This window comes from Phalacrocorax carbo (genome assembly GCF_963921805.1).
Source record: "Phalacrocorax carbo chromosome W unlocalized genomic scaffold, bPhaCar2.1 SUPER_W_unloc_2, whole genome shotgun sequence".
In the NCBI taxonomy this organism is placed as follows: Eukaryota; Metazoa; Chordata; class Aves; order Suliformes; family Phalacrocoracidae; genus Phalacrocorax; species Phalacrocorax carbo.
Window position 1 is genome coordinate 1,549,333 of NW_026990253.1, and position 13,252 is coordinate 1,562,584.

Consider the following 13,252-nt stretch of genomic DNA (forward strand, 5'->3'; position numbering starts at 1 on the left):
GGGACTGTTAAAGGGTGAGTGGGTCTTACTGATGACTCCTTGGCTCTCCAGTCGACAAATGAGCTTATGGATGGGAATCAGGGAGTCTTAGTTGGTGCGATATTGCCGCGGATGCACTGTTGTGGTGGCGATCGGCACCTGTTGTTCTTCGACCTTCAGCAACCCCACAACAGAAGGGTCCTTTGAGAGACCGTCAAGGTAGACAGCTGTTTAGTTTCCTCTGTGTCCAAGGCAGCTACACCAAAAGCCTACCTGTACCCTTTTGGGTCCTTGAAATACCCTCTCCTGAGATAGTCTATGCCAAGGATGCACGGAGCCTCTGGGCCAGTCACAATGGGGTGCTTTTGCCACTCATTTCCTGTTAGGCTCACTTCGGCCTCCAATACAGTTAGCTCTTGGGATCCCCCTGTCACTCCAGCAATACTGATGGGTTCTGCCCCTATATGGTTTGATGGCATTAAGGTGCGCTGCGCACCGGTGTCCACTAAAGCTTTATACTCCCGTGGGTCTGATGTTCCAGGCCATCGGATCCACACAGTCCAGTAAACCTGGTTATCCCTTTCCTCCACCTGGCTGGAGGCAGGGTCCCTCTATTCCCGATCATAGTATTCGTTATTCACTTGTTTTAGGTATGAATCACAAGTGTCTCTGTTAAGCTCAGAAATAAAATCAGCGCTTTTACTCCTCTGTCTGGGGAACTGCTTACTGGAAACTGGAGCAGCAGCTCTCCTGGAGGAACTCCCCTGAGTGGCTGTTTTTCCTTGCAGCTCATGTACCCACGTGTGCTGGTTTTGGCTGAGAAAGGGTTAATTCTTTTCACTGTAGTGTCTGGGACCTTTCCAGCTTCCCATGCTCTGGCACGTGGGTAAGAGGCTGGGAGGGGCATGGCCATAGCCAAGACAGCTGTTCCCAACTAGCCAATGGGATATTTATTCCATTCCATGTGACACCATGACCAGTATATTAATGGGGGCAGTTCACATGTGGGTCATGTGTGGTTTGTTTTGGTGGTTCATTCCCCCTTCCCCCCCCCCGGCTTTCACACCTCTCATTGTTTTCCTTTCAATTGATTTTTTGTTATTTCATTTTAATTAAACTGTTCTTATCTCAACCCGCAAGCTCTACCCTTCTGATTCTCTTCCCTGTCCCACCAGTGGGGGAGTGAGCAAGTGGCTTTGTGGGGCTGATAAACTGTCAAAACCACAACACCATGCCTCTAGGGTTGAGGTAGTTTTTCCATTCCACTTCTTCATGTCCTCTCCATGGTCACGCAGGTAAAACCACAGGATGCCCCATTGTGTGTGACCTCTCTCTTGAGCAAAGGGACACTTACTCCTAATGGCTGAGATACTGCTCCGTACAGGTGGGGAGTAGGACATATCTTGTTTGAATTGCTGGACTTCCTGGGACAGTTTCTCCACAGCAGAGACAAGTGAGGAAGAGATGCTTGCTTTGTACTGCTGGAGTCTATCAATTAATTTCTCCGCTGTTGGTGCTTCGTCATCTTTCTAGGACATTACTGCCAATGAGTTTGCATACATCGATGCTGCGCTCCGTACAAACTTTCACCAGATGGGTTGTGTGCACTGGGCTTCATCTGGATCTTTGGATGACTGTTGATCGTCTGGGTCACTATAAATCACCTCAAGCATGGCTAGTTCCCTCAGGTACGGGATGCCTTTCTCCATGGTCATCCATTTTCCTAGGTGATATGCAATATCTTCCTTGAAGGGGTACCTTTCTCTCACACCGGACAGGAGTCGCCTCCAGAGGCTGAGGGCTTGTGTTCCTTTTCCAATTGCTTTGTCAACGCCCCCTTCCCCAGAAAGGGATCCCAGTTGTTTGGCTTCCTTCCCCTCTAATTCCAGGCTACTGGCCCCATTATCCCAGCATTGGAGCAGCCAGGTGACAATGTCCTCACCTGAACGCTGGCCAAAATCTTTTTGCATATCCCACAACTTGCTCAAGGACAGGGATTGTGTGTTCTCCATTTCTTGTGCGAGTTCTTTCTCTTCCTGCTTCTCCTTGTGATGGCCCTGCTCTTCCATCATCTTTTTCTAAACGAGGTGACTTTCTCTTCCAAGATTTCTTCTTGTGTATAGGGACGACTGATAATGGCACGGGTTAGTCCTCTGATTCAGCTGCAATGCTTGTCCCTGGGGTTGGAGTAGCTGCAGTGTCTGTCATGGGGGGTTGAGTGGCGGCAGTGCTTCTTGCTTTCCTTGTCTTTGTCTTTTTAAATCCAGAGGCCTTCTCTTCGCCTTGCGGGTACTGAATAGTGTTAAATAAGGCTCAATAGGCATGGGCAGGCTGCAGCACATTGCAGTGATTTTTCTCTCTCTGGAATTGCCAGGGTGACAACATACTTCCTCCAAATATTCTACTAATTTTTCAGGATTCTGCACTTGTTCAGGGGTGAAGTCCCACAACACTGGGGGTGCCCACTGTCTTAGGCATTTGCCCATACTATCCCACATACCCTGCCACCCATAGCTATCGAGCCTTGGGGAAGCTGTCCGGATGATATTCTTAAATTGCTTATTAACCTTAGACAGAACTAAAACCGTCTGCCAAAGCAATATCAACAGGTATATCTTAACTACCCAAGGATGTTCAAGATACTGAAAAGTTGTTGTAATGTAGGAGGAGGCATTATAGAAGATGGTAGCTAAGGTGCCATTCTGTATTTCCTCCATAAAAAACCTCTCAGAGGAGGAGGTATGATTGCTAATTGTCTCCATGAGGTGGTACCCGAAGTACAGTAACAGCTTCCATGCAAGACCCAAGTAACTGATAACGCTCAAGGCCAGTGTTTTAATAACAAATCTCCTAGGCAAAACCTCTCTAATCACTGCAGAGCACAGCAAACTACAAAAACCAACAGCAATTTTTAACGTGTACTTTACAATCAGCATGGTGTAGATTGGACAAACTGATATTGAGAACAGATTAATAAATGCTGCGACCAGCAACTGTTGTTATGTCAAACCCTTTGAGCCCCACGTTGGGTGCCAAAATGTACTGTCGTTGTTCAGCCCCAGTCGGCAACTAAACACCACACAGCTGCTCGCTCACTCCCCCCACTGCTGTTGGATGGGGGAGAGAATTGGAAGAGCAGAAGAAAGAAAAAAAATTTGTTTGTTGATATAAGCACAGTTTATTAATTACAATAAAAATAATAATTATAATAATAATTATTATTATAAGAATAACAACAATGATAATATAATAAAAAGGAAAAGGACAAAATGGAAAAAACCAGAAACACAAACGATACAAGCACTCACCACCCACCGACTGATGCTGCTGGTCCCCAAGCCGCGATTGCTTCCTCCCTCCCCTGGCCAGCTCCTCCCAGTTAACACACTGGGCATGACGTTACATGATATGGAATATCCCTTTGGTCAGTTTGAATCTGCTCTCTTAGCTGTGCCCCCTCCCCTCCCGGCTTCTTGTGCACCCGGCAGAGCATGGGAAGCTAGAAATGTCCTTGACTAGTACAAGCACTACCCAGCAACAGCCAAAACATCTGTGTGTTATCTCGGAACAGGGTAAGAAATGGAACTTCCTGCTCTTAAGGCCTCATTCCAAGATGTTATGATAGAAAAAAAAATGCATAAGCAGTCAAAAAAGGCAAAATGGGATAATGTGGCCCCATATTGCTTACAAAGAGAAAGGAAGAAAGCATATTACCTTTCCAGAGGTCAGTAATAGAAGAAAGGAGGAGAACTGTATGAGAGTGGAACTGTAAAAAGTATGTTTTATACTTCTGCAAGTTTATCTGTCACAAAAGCTACCTAAAGGTCAAGGTGGGTGTGGGCAGAAGCAACTATTAATTGGGAATTTTGTGAGAATTACTTTACTGTTGGAGACAGAATAAAAGGTTTAAATGGAGTTGTCACTTAAGTGATTTAGATTGCATATTCATTTAATTTGAAGGTAAAATAAGCGTTGTCAAGTTTATATGATTTCTAAGGGGAAATTTGAGTGTTAAAATGATACTTGTCATTGTGGGAGTTTGAAAAGAGAGGATTGCATGAAAGAGGACTGTTTCCTGGTTATCTCCTCAGTTAAGTGCCTGACATTAGGGACAAAATTGCAGTGAAACTTGTTGAAAATTAAACAAGTGCTCTGGGATCCAAGTAACACTTTCTATTAAATTTTAAATAGTAATATTTCAGATCACATGATATTTCAAAGTTGCCGGTATTTCTAAGCTCCAGGTTACTTTCCTGTGCAACAAATGGAAATATCAACAGCTTGTCATCTTTAAAGCAAAACTGGTGTTTTATGTGTTCTTACACAGAGACACCTCCATGGACTTACGGTTCACATTCCTAGTCTAGCCTAAATGCCAGTTTTCAAATAGGAAGTTCTTAAGGAAAACATATTCTTTCCAACTCATTGCAGTCCAGGGATGGGCAGAAGGCTGGGCATTTAAGAAGCATACAAGGTTGCAAATTACAGTAACAGTTGAGCTTTTTCCATAATGGTGTAGTCAAGAGAAAGGACTGAAAAATGATGAAGAGGAGCAGAAACTGATTTAGGTTAGTAAACTGTCTGTCTGCTTTTGTAGAAGAGCTAAAACATCATCATGGAGAGCTGTAAGGTGTGATGCCTTGTGATTTATACCAGTTGACAGAGGTACTTTCTGCTAAAAGAATCATCATATGCAGTGTAGAGGCATCTCAGAGAGAGATTCTGCCCACCTTTAATCTGGTGGGATTTTTACCCTGCTCTTCCCTACTGACTATAATGGTGTCGTGGTTCAGCCTCAGTCGGCAACTAAACACCACGCAGCTGCTCGCTCACTCCCCCCACCCCTGTGGGATGGGGGAGAGAATCGGAAGAACAAAAGAACTTGTGGGTTGAGATAAGCACAGTTTAATAATTACAATAATAATAATAATGATTATGATAATAATAAAAATAATGATAATATAATAAAATGGAAAAGGGAAAAAAAAAAAGAAAAGAAAAAACCAGAAACAAACGATACAACTGCTCACCAGCTGCTGACCAATGCTGCCTGTCCCTGAGCCACCATTGCTTCCTCCCTCCCCTGGCCAGCCCCTCCCAGTTAACATAACGGGCATGACGTTACATGATATGGAATATCCCTTTGGTCAGTTTGAATCTGCTCTCTTAGCTGTGCCCCCTCCCATCCCGGCTTCTTGTGCACCTGGCAGAGCATGGGAAGCTAGAAATGTCCTTGACTAGTACAAGCACTACCCAGTAACAACCATCTGTGTGTTATCTCAACATTGTTTTCATACTCAGTCCAAAGCACAGCACTATGCCAGCTGCAGTGAAGAAAATTAACTCTATCCCAGCTAAAACCATGACAAATGGTATGAAGTGTCTCCAAATTTTTTTTATGGCAAAGACAGAAATTTCAAAAATGAGCAATCTGAGTAAAAATTATGTCAGATGACATAATGCTGAATTGAAATAATTCTGGAAGGGCATGGCATTTATACTTTTCAAAGCTGATTAATTCTTTTCCAAACTAAAAAAGACACAACCCAAACTCAAACTGAATTGTGCTAAATTTTGTTCTGACTTGCATTTATATTACAAGAAAAAATGTGATTCTGATTTGCCTAATTATTCAAAACCTGGCATACTCAAACCATTACACATTCATCAAACCTCTCCACAGAGCAGGGTTCAGAAAACATCTTGATTCATCTTTTAGACTATTTCTATCCAGGAAGGACCAATTTGATTGCATAATCCAATATCGTTCTTTGGCCATATATTACGTAGTGCAGTGAACACCATATCACATGAAGTTCTAGAATACCTGCAGAATACTACTTTGATACTAAAATTCCTGGAATGGGGGGAAACTAATTTTCCTATTACAGTGTTTCGCCTTGTTTAAGGTTGGAAATTGTGTGGCTTCAGCTACTTGTCATTGGAACTCAAGTATTATGCTGCTGTTCAGGAGACTTTTAGGATAACTTCTCCTTCAGAGTGTTTTTGAAGAAGGACCATCTAAAAGCCATTTCTTTATAGCATATTGCAGTATCAGTCTATCCTGTTTTTATGATTTTTTTTATATGTACAATTAAAAAATGACAGCTGTTTTGAGCCAGAAGCTCTCTGGGACAGAGATTTTGAGGTAATAGTGTAGTTATAATCTAGATGTTTGTGAAATTATTGTGCTCCTTTGCTTCCCTGAAAACTTCATCTTGTTCTTCAAAGTACCCTTGAAGACAAATTTTGTCATTTCAAATAGGAGTAGATGTGTCTGTCCATGTTGCAAAGTTGGGTGATTCTATAAACTTTGTACTTTGAGTTTGTTTTTCATTATGTGGAGATTTTTTGTAGTTGTTATTGACAAATGGAAGGTAATTTAGTAGAGTGTAATCTGTGTTAAAGTATAGATTTGTGAGAATCTGCATTTGAAATATTACTGAACTGAACTTTGTTCCAGTTGCTTAGTTTTATAAAATTCTTGTGGCTTGCTTTATAGTCACTAATTTCAAATTCCTTTCTAGTGTAGGTTTTACCTCCTAAAAACTTTACTATGCTAATGTTGTTTGAAAATTGAATGTTCATTTAGTTAATGTGTTGAATTCAGTGCAGCTAATCTGATATTAATTAGCATTATGAGTTATTATGTCTCCATATGATCAAGTTAATATCTTCAAATGCATTCTCACCAGAATCCACAAAAATTGGAGATTAGAAGACACAGGTAGATGCATGTGTTACAGGGACTGTTCCCCCAGTTAGGTCTTCCATGTTCTCGTGGCTTAGTAGAATGCAATATAAGATACACTGGTTTCATTCTACAGGTTTTGAATGAGTGTGTGCAAGTTATCTGGTCCTGATACACCATTCACATTATTGACTATTTAACAGTTATAGTTTATTTGGAGAGGGGTTTAGATAGTATTGCAGATGTTCTAAAAGTCTTGGAATTCTGCTTTAAAAGCTGTGGTGCTTTTTGAAGGCATTTATGGATGGTTTCCTCAAAAATTAGGTAAAAGTTACCAGTAACGTTAAATTACTACAGGTATGGTTGTGAGCATCCCATGGGCAAAATCTCAAAGTTCATTTGCATCTGCAAGTATATCTGGCTTCCCAAATTAAGTAATCTTCTGAAGAACAGTTGAAATGAAAGTGGCTTAGTCCCTCTTACTGTTTAGTACTGTATATTTTTGCACTTTTGTGCCTCATTTGTTTAAAATGACCTTAATTAAACATGAAGCACACTATTAGTTTAGAGAATTGGGCTTTTTGGCTTGTTTCACTTGCTGTTGTGTGTGTTTCATCAAAAGATGATTTGCACTCAAAGGGCCCAATCCTGTCATTAGTGACATAATGCAAATTAAGGGCAAAGTTTACTTCTCAATTCAGTGACACGGGATTGGATTCCGTGTTTCCATCTGTACCTTACGGGTTTAGTAATTATGCAAGAAGATTAATTGTATTTCTTGGAAGCTAATAAGATGACCCATACTGATTTAGAAATTAAGCAAAATAGTTGTGAGATTTGCTCACTCAAAGACAGAAAATTTTGTTTGAATTATTAGCTTAGGGTTTGCTTTGTGTTTTGTTTTGTTTTTAAATTTGTTAATATTCTGTTATTAAAGTGTAGAACTGGAGCTTTACCATTACAAATAGATTTAGGATTTTTTTTCCTCTGATGCCGTCATTTTAAGAATCAGAGTTCCAGAATGCTTGCATCAGCCTTGTATTTTTCTGTCCGTTCATGACAAACCAGCTACCGTGCATTCATATAGAGCAGTACAGTCCTTGCCACTGGAAGTCTCACTGTGACAGAGAGCGTGTAGGCTGACATAAAGTGCAGCCTGTTGTGAACTGTAGGAGTCTGCCAAAAACTCAGCAGACAGAACTAATTGGGGAGAAAAAGGATTTTTGTGTCCTCACCTCTCTCTCTCCAATTTTTTTTACAAGATGGATATTGTTAAAGTAACTTGTTTACATAAGATTTGTCTGCCTCTATTTTCTCATTGCATGAATCATTTTTTAACTTCAAGTCTTGTACCACAGGTCACTGAGCACTTCCACATGGTGGCTAGCACAGGACCAAACTTGAGATGAGCAGCTCATCACAGCTGATGAAAAATTGGTAAGGGTTATCTATTGCATACTGCTATGATAGAGCCTTCAGGGTTATTTCTGCGCTATAGGCATTCAGTATGGTATTCTGCATTCTTCTAGGAAAGCCATATAAATGTGAACTACAAAGTGACAATCCTTCATACGTTTTTCAAAGGGGAACATTAGTAAAACATAAGTATGAGAAGGAAATATGGCATTCAAAGCTTTAAGCAATATAAAATGATGAGTACCTTGTTTGTTATTATTATATTGTGGTCAAAGATCACTATGAGCTGTAATTTATAACAAGTTTGTACTTTTTGAAATCTGGGTATATTTCTGTGTAGTGAAATTATACAGAATTTTCCAGCTTCCTGAAATTATCTTCATTAGGACCCATATTATTAAAGAAAGCATGTAAAGAAGCATCATGCAAGGTTATTGTTACTATGGACATATACTCCAGCTTTTGAATATGCATGAAGGCTAGATTACAACTAGGAACAAATGCATAACATTTTTCTGCTAATCAGCAGCAGATCAGAAATTTGGCAATCTTTTCTTGTAAGTTCTTGTGTGTGGTCTGTTACTCTAGATGCAACTTGACGCTTATGATTGCATTATTCAATAGTATAGTTTTTGTAAGACTTCCAGGAGGAATGTGTCACAGCAGAAGCATGCTTTTCATTGATTTTCATATTGCTTTTGAATCTTCAGGAAAAAAATATTTCCCATCATATGTACCAGACAGTTCATATTATATGTACTTTCTTGTATCCCTGAAGCTATATTAACTATGTAAGAAATATTTGGATATTGTATTTATAAATTGAACATTTGTAATGATAACTACAAGCTGAGACAGCTGAAGTTTAACAGGCTATTGGAAAAAACACACCTACTTTAACAACTAAGGCATTTTTATCTCTCATGCTTTGTAATATAGATGTAGCAATAATAATTTTTTTTATCTGTCAGTAGATTCAGATCTTTTGTAAACTTTTTTCTGAATTTAAAAAGTAATAGCATAATTCTAGATTTAAAAATTAGGTAAAAAATTAATATTGTATTTTAGGACACATGATTATCTTGCTAATCTAATTGTATAACTTCGGATTCAGGAAGTTTCATTTAATGTGCAAGAGTTCATGAGTCACTATGTAAATAAGATTCACCAAGTCAATAGACCTACATTTCCCTAAGCATATTATGAATTGCATTTGATTATTGTAGCACTGTTCTTTAACATAAAAAAATAAAGTCATCTAAATAGAGTTTTTATAATGCCTTAATTTACAGTGTCACATTTCCCTATTGTGACATCAGGTGATGGATATGTAGATCTGAAAGAGACTATAGTGCAAAGACAGACCCACAAAATAAATACTCTTCTATCTTCCATTTTGTATTTAAATGTACATTATCCTAACTTAGGGTCTTACATTACCCTGTCTAGCTATGAGAGTTTATACTTACAGTTGAGTTAGTGATACTAATTTGAAATACAGTTGTTCTGTTCTCTCAGTATTAGTGTAAATGAATTCTAAGTGAAGTGGTTATTTCTAATGTCATTATGTGTTCTCATCAAGTTGAAGATGCTCATATCATAGTTGGGTTTTTTGAGATGTGATGCTAGCAGCCATTGAATCATTTTGTTTAATTCCATTGTTTGCTTGTCAGCTTTTAATACATGTAAAATAAATTATTATTTTATCCTCAGTTCTTTCAAGTATTAGGTTAAATGTCAGACTGAATAGTTTTTTCTTTCAATGCTGTGCATCTAGGTGTACATTCTAGATGCACAAAACTTTTTTGGAGTTTCTACAGGCTAGACACTTGTGAAAGTTGCTGTCTGCAATTGGAAGGTGCCATACCAAATTACCCCCAAATATTTGCCAATAAAAGGGCTTTTTGTAGTGGTTAAATGATACTGATATTGCAAGGATGTTTCAAAATTAGAACAACTGCCAGATAATGTATATGCTGTAGCTCAAAGCAAGAATTAATGCAAGAGCAGTTGTAAAGTTGGGAGACGCTAGAAACATTGTGGAACTGTGGTTAAGGATCAGCTATTAGTTGGAGCCATCTCACAGATGTTTTTATTCTGTATCAGGCCAAGATAAAATATGATGAGTTGCTGCATAAAGCATTCAAGAGCAGTGCTATCAAGTGCAATTGAAATGGAACTAAAGTAGTTTTTGCAGCATTGTGAGACCATGTAGGGATGGACTCTATTCAAGCATGACAGGCTAACTACAGTGATGCTATTGACATTTTAGCTGCTGTCCTGAAATTGTTTTGTTTTGTCTATACTGTTAATTAAGCTTTTTTTTCAGTAATGGTTCAGAAGTTTCAGTACTGAAACTCAGTAGAGGGCCAGTTTCCCTCTGTAGACAAAACTTCTACATATCTCATTAAAGATAACTTGCTGCAGTATATGTTGAATTTTGTGCCGAAAATCTGAACCCCTTTCTGGGGATGAGCAGTTCATACTTTTCAGATGATGTTCAAGAGTAGCAGTAAATGCTGCATACTGCAGCAGCCTAGGCCAAAACTGATTAATAACTATTGTGAAATTGGTATCAAGAGTCTTAGTGGCTTCCTCTTGGCTGTCCAGAGGTAGCAGTTAGTGTCTGTTGTAAGTTTTTACTACTGGATAATCAGTATTGTATTAATAGGATTCTTGGAACATGAACCTCTTCAGCAAAAAAGTTGCAGAAACACTGCAGTCCATTTTTTCTAGAAGATTGCATCACATGGTGTTTTCAGGATTGAATCATAGTTTGTTCATCTTCATCCAAATCCCAATTTTGGCTAGGCTTGGAAAGTAGTGAAATTGTATAATCTTGGTTTGATTAGAGAAGCATAGATTTTGCTATAATAAACAGTGATAATACTGCAACTTAAAATACAATATACAAAAAAGTGAAAAATAGCCTGGAATGATGAACCTTCTTAAGATCTCAATCTGATAGTCTGCAGTGCTGTGAAACAAAGGACAGCAAATCAAGCTTTAATGTGCTTTTCAAAGTATGATTGTCACTAGCAGCCTTTCCCAAGAACCGAGAGTATATAATATACTTTACTCTGAAAAACAAAGCAGTAATGTGCCATAAAATTATGTGCGAGACAGTGTGACATTGTATTAAATACAGTACAAGCTTAGGTGTAGGGGTGTGTGTAGTTGAGATTATCTAGCTACATACATGTTTTCAGCACTGCAAATTCACTATATTTCGGTGTTTGGCAATTAAATCCCTCTTTAATTGGAATATCCCAGCTCAATTCAGCCTATACTGCTTGCTACAACTTGGTTTTGTAAGCAATTATAGTTTGATGAAGCTCACATTGGTTTAGAAAACCCGGTCCTGGTTGGCTGGATACTGATAAAGAGCTTTCTGTAAGAATGTCTGTGGGCAGCAAGTTACTCCCCAAGATAAAGCAGCTTTCTATAACTCTGACAGTCCAAGTAAAGAAATTACCATCTCCTTTAGCTGTCTTTTAAGAGCAATAAATATTGCTGTGTGACTAAATTGTAGCTTGAGATAATTTTGTTTTTCATTTAAAAAAACTGCACATTTTGCAAGTAACTCGGAATCTAGTATAAAGTGATACATAGTTGTATCAATGAGCTGCAATTGCACTTTCATCCCTATTTAGGTTTATTTGCTTTTAGGTATAGGGTAAAGGATTTGGATTTCTTTCTCTGAGAGCCTTTTCTTTTGGTGCATGGTAGCACTATCCCTGCTGGTTATTGGAAGGAGGAGTGTCTGAGATTGAGGTTACATAACCTTCTACCATCCTGAGTATCTGTTTTGTCTGGGCTTCCTTTGTGCAGCATTCTTGTGCAAAAATTTCAAGGCTTTAGTCTGGAGCATTGGGTCAAAGAATATGTCTCTTTGAAGGGTATGCAGACGATTTTTTTGTTTCATTACATAGCATTTAATTTTCTATCAAAGTATACTGTTTTTTAAGAGCTTGCTATGATGGCTGCTCAGGACAAATTAAAGGAGTATCATTGTGCCATGTTTAGTTTGTCTGGTTTCCAAAGGGTTATTCAACATAAATATGCAGTCTAAATGTGTTTCTAATCTGCTAGAAAGAATAAAAGTAATCCATTGATATAGTCTAGTAATCAACAGGAATAAGAAGTAACTTCATTTTTGGAGCTGTTTTAGTTAGTAGTTTTGCTTAAGACTAGATAGTATTTTCATGTTCTCATAAAATATTACCATTACCTGAACTTTTTCTAGAACACCTAAGTTAGTATCCCCATTATGAAATATTTCTGTAGATATCATGAATTCTTCTTGCCCTGTCAGGAATAGTGAATAAACAATTCCTTGTAGAGCCCTTGCTTTTCTGTTCAATAAAATGTCTCTTTCTGCATTTGTATAGTATATCAAAGTTGTAGAGTTAAGACATAAATCCTAACCTAACTGCTTACTGTCTGAGAAAGTTCTGTGTACAGACTTGAAAGCTGTTTCAAGTCGTGAAGTTCTAGCTGAATCATTTTAAGTCAGAAAGGAAAAGCTTTCCTTGTCTGGAAGGGAAAGCTGCAGCTCAGTAATCCTATGGGAATCCTTGAGCATCTTGTTCATGCTGCAAGAGAGCTTGGTGCTTCTTCACCACTATTTGTTTCTACTCAGAAGATCAATGATGAAATGAAACCAGATGCTCTTCCAGTTCTTGATGGCTTGTTTGTTAGGTACCTTTGAACTACTTTCATAGCTGCTTTCTCAAATCAGGAGTGTTAACCTGTGTTAAGTGAGGGTGTGGACCATGGAGAGAGCATCTGATGTTCAGATCCACAGAGTTTTAATATGCAGTTTAGTTCTTGCATTGTGAAGCATGCACTGTAGGGAAATTGTATCTTTTTGGCATACTCAGTTCTATTTACTTCATAAAGCCCATTGGCTTACTTTTTCTGCAAAAGAAAATCTTTGCTTGACAGGGAAATAACTTCTATTACCTGTTAGCCTGAAAACTGGGTTAACAAGTGAGAAGAAGCTGAGCTATAAGGAATTTCTACAAAGTGCTGATAAGAAATAATGAATACTGTATTTTTTTAAAAGATGCTATAATTATGTTGCAAATGTTTTTAAAAAAACATTAATATGAGTAATTCTGATTATAATGCCTGAAGAGGTGGATAGTTTTTCCTTACAGACCC

At 38.5% G+C, this 13,252-nt stretch overlaps 1 long non-coding RNA gene across 3 annotated transcripts in view; it reads left to right on the plus strand.

Moving 5' to 3' along the window:
* The window catches only part of LOC135310842 (uncharacterized), a 64,184-nt gene that overhangs the window by 15,354 nt on the left and 35,578 nt on the right, over positions 1 to 13,252 (plus strand). Inside the window, exon 2 of one of the 3 annotated variants that reach the window (XR_010370823.1) lies at positions 8,029 to 8,107. The exons of the other annotated variants lie outside the window; for them this stretch is intronic. This is a non-coding gene — a long non-coding RNA (uncharacterized LOC135310842). The remainder of the gene's footprint in view (positions 1 to 8,028; positions 8,108 to 13,252) is intronic. 3 annotated transcript variants of the gene reach the window in all.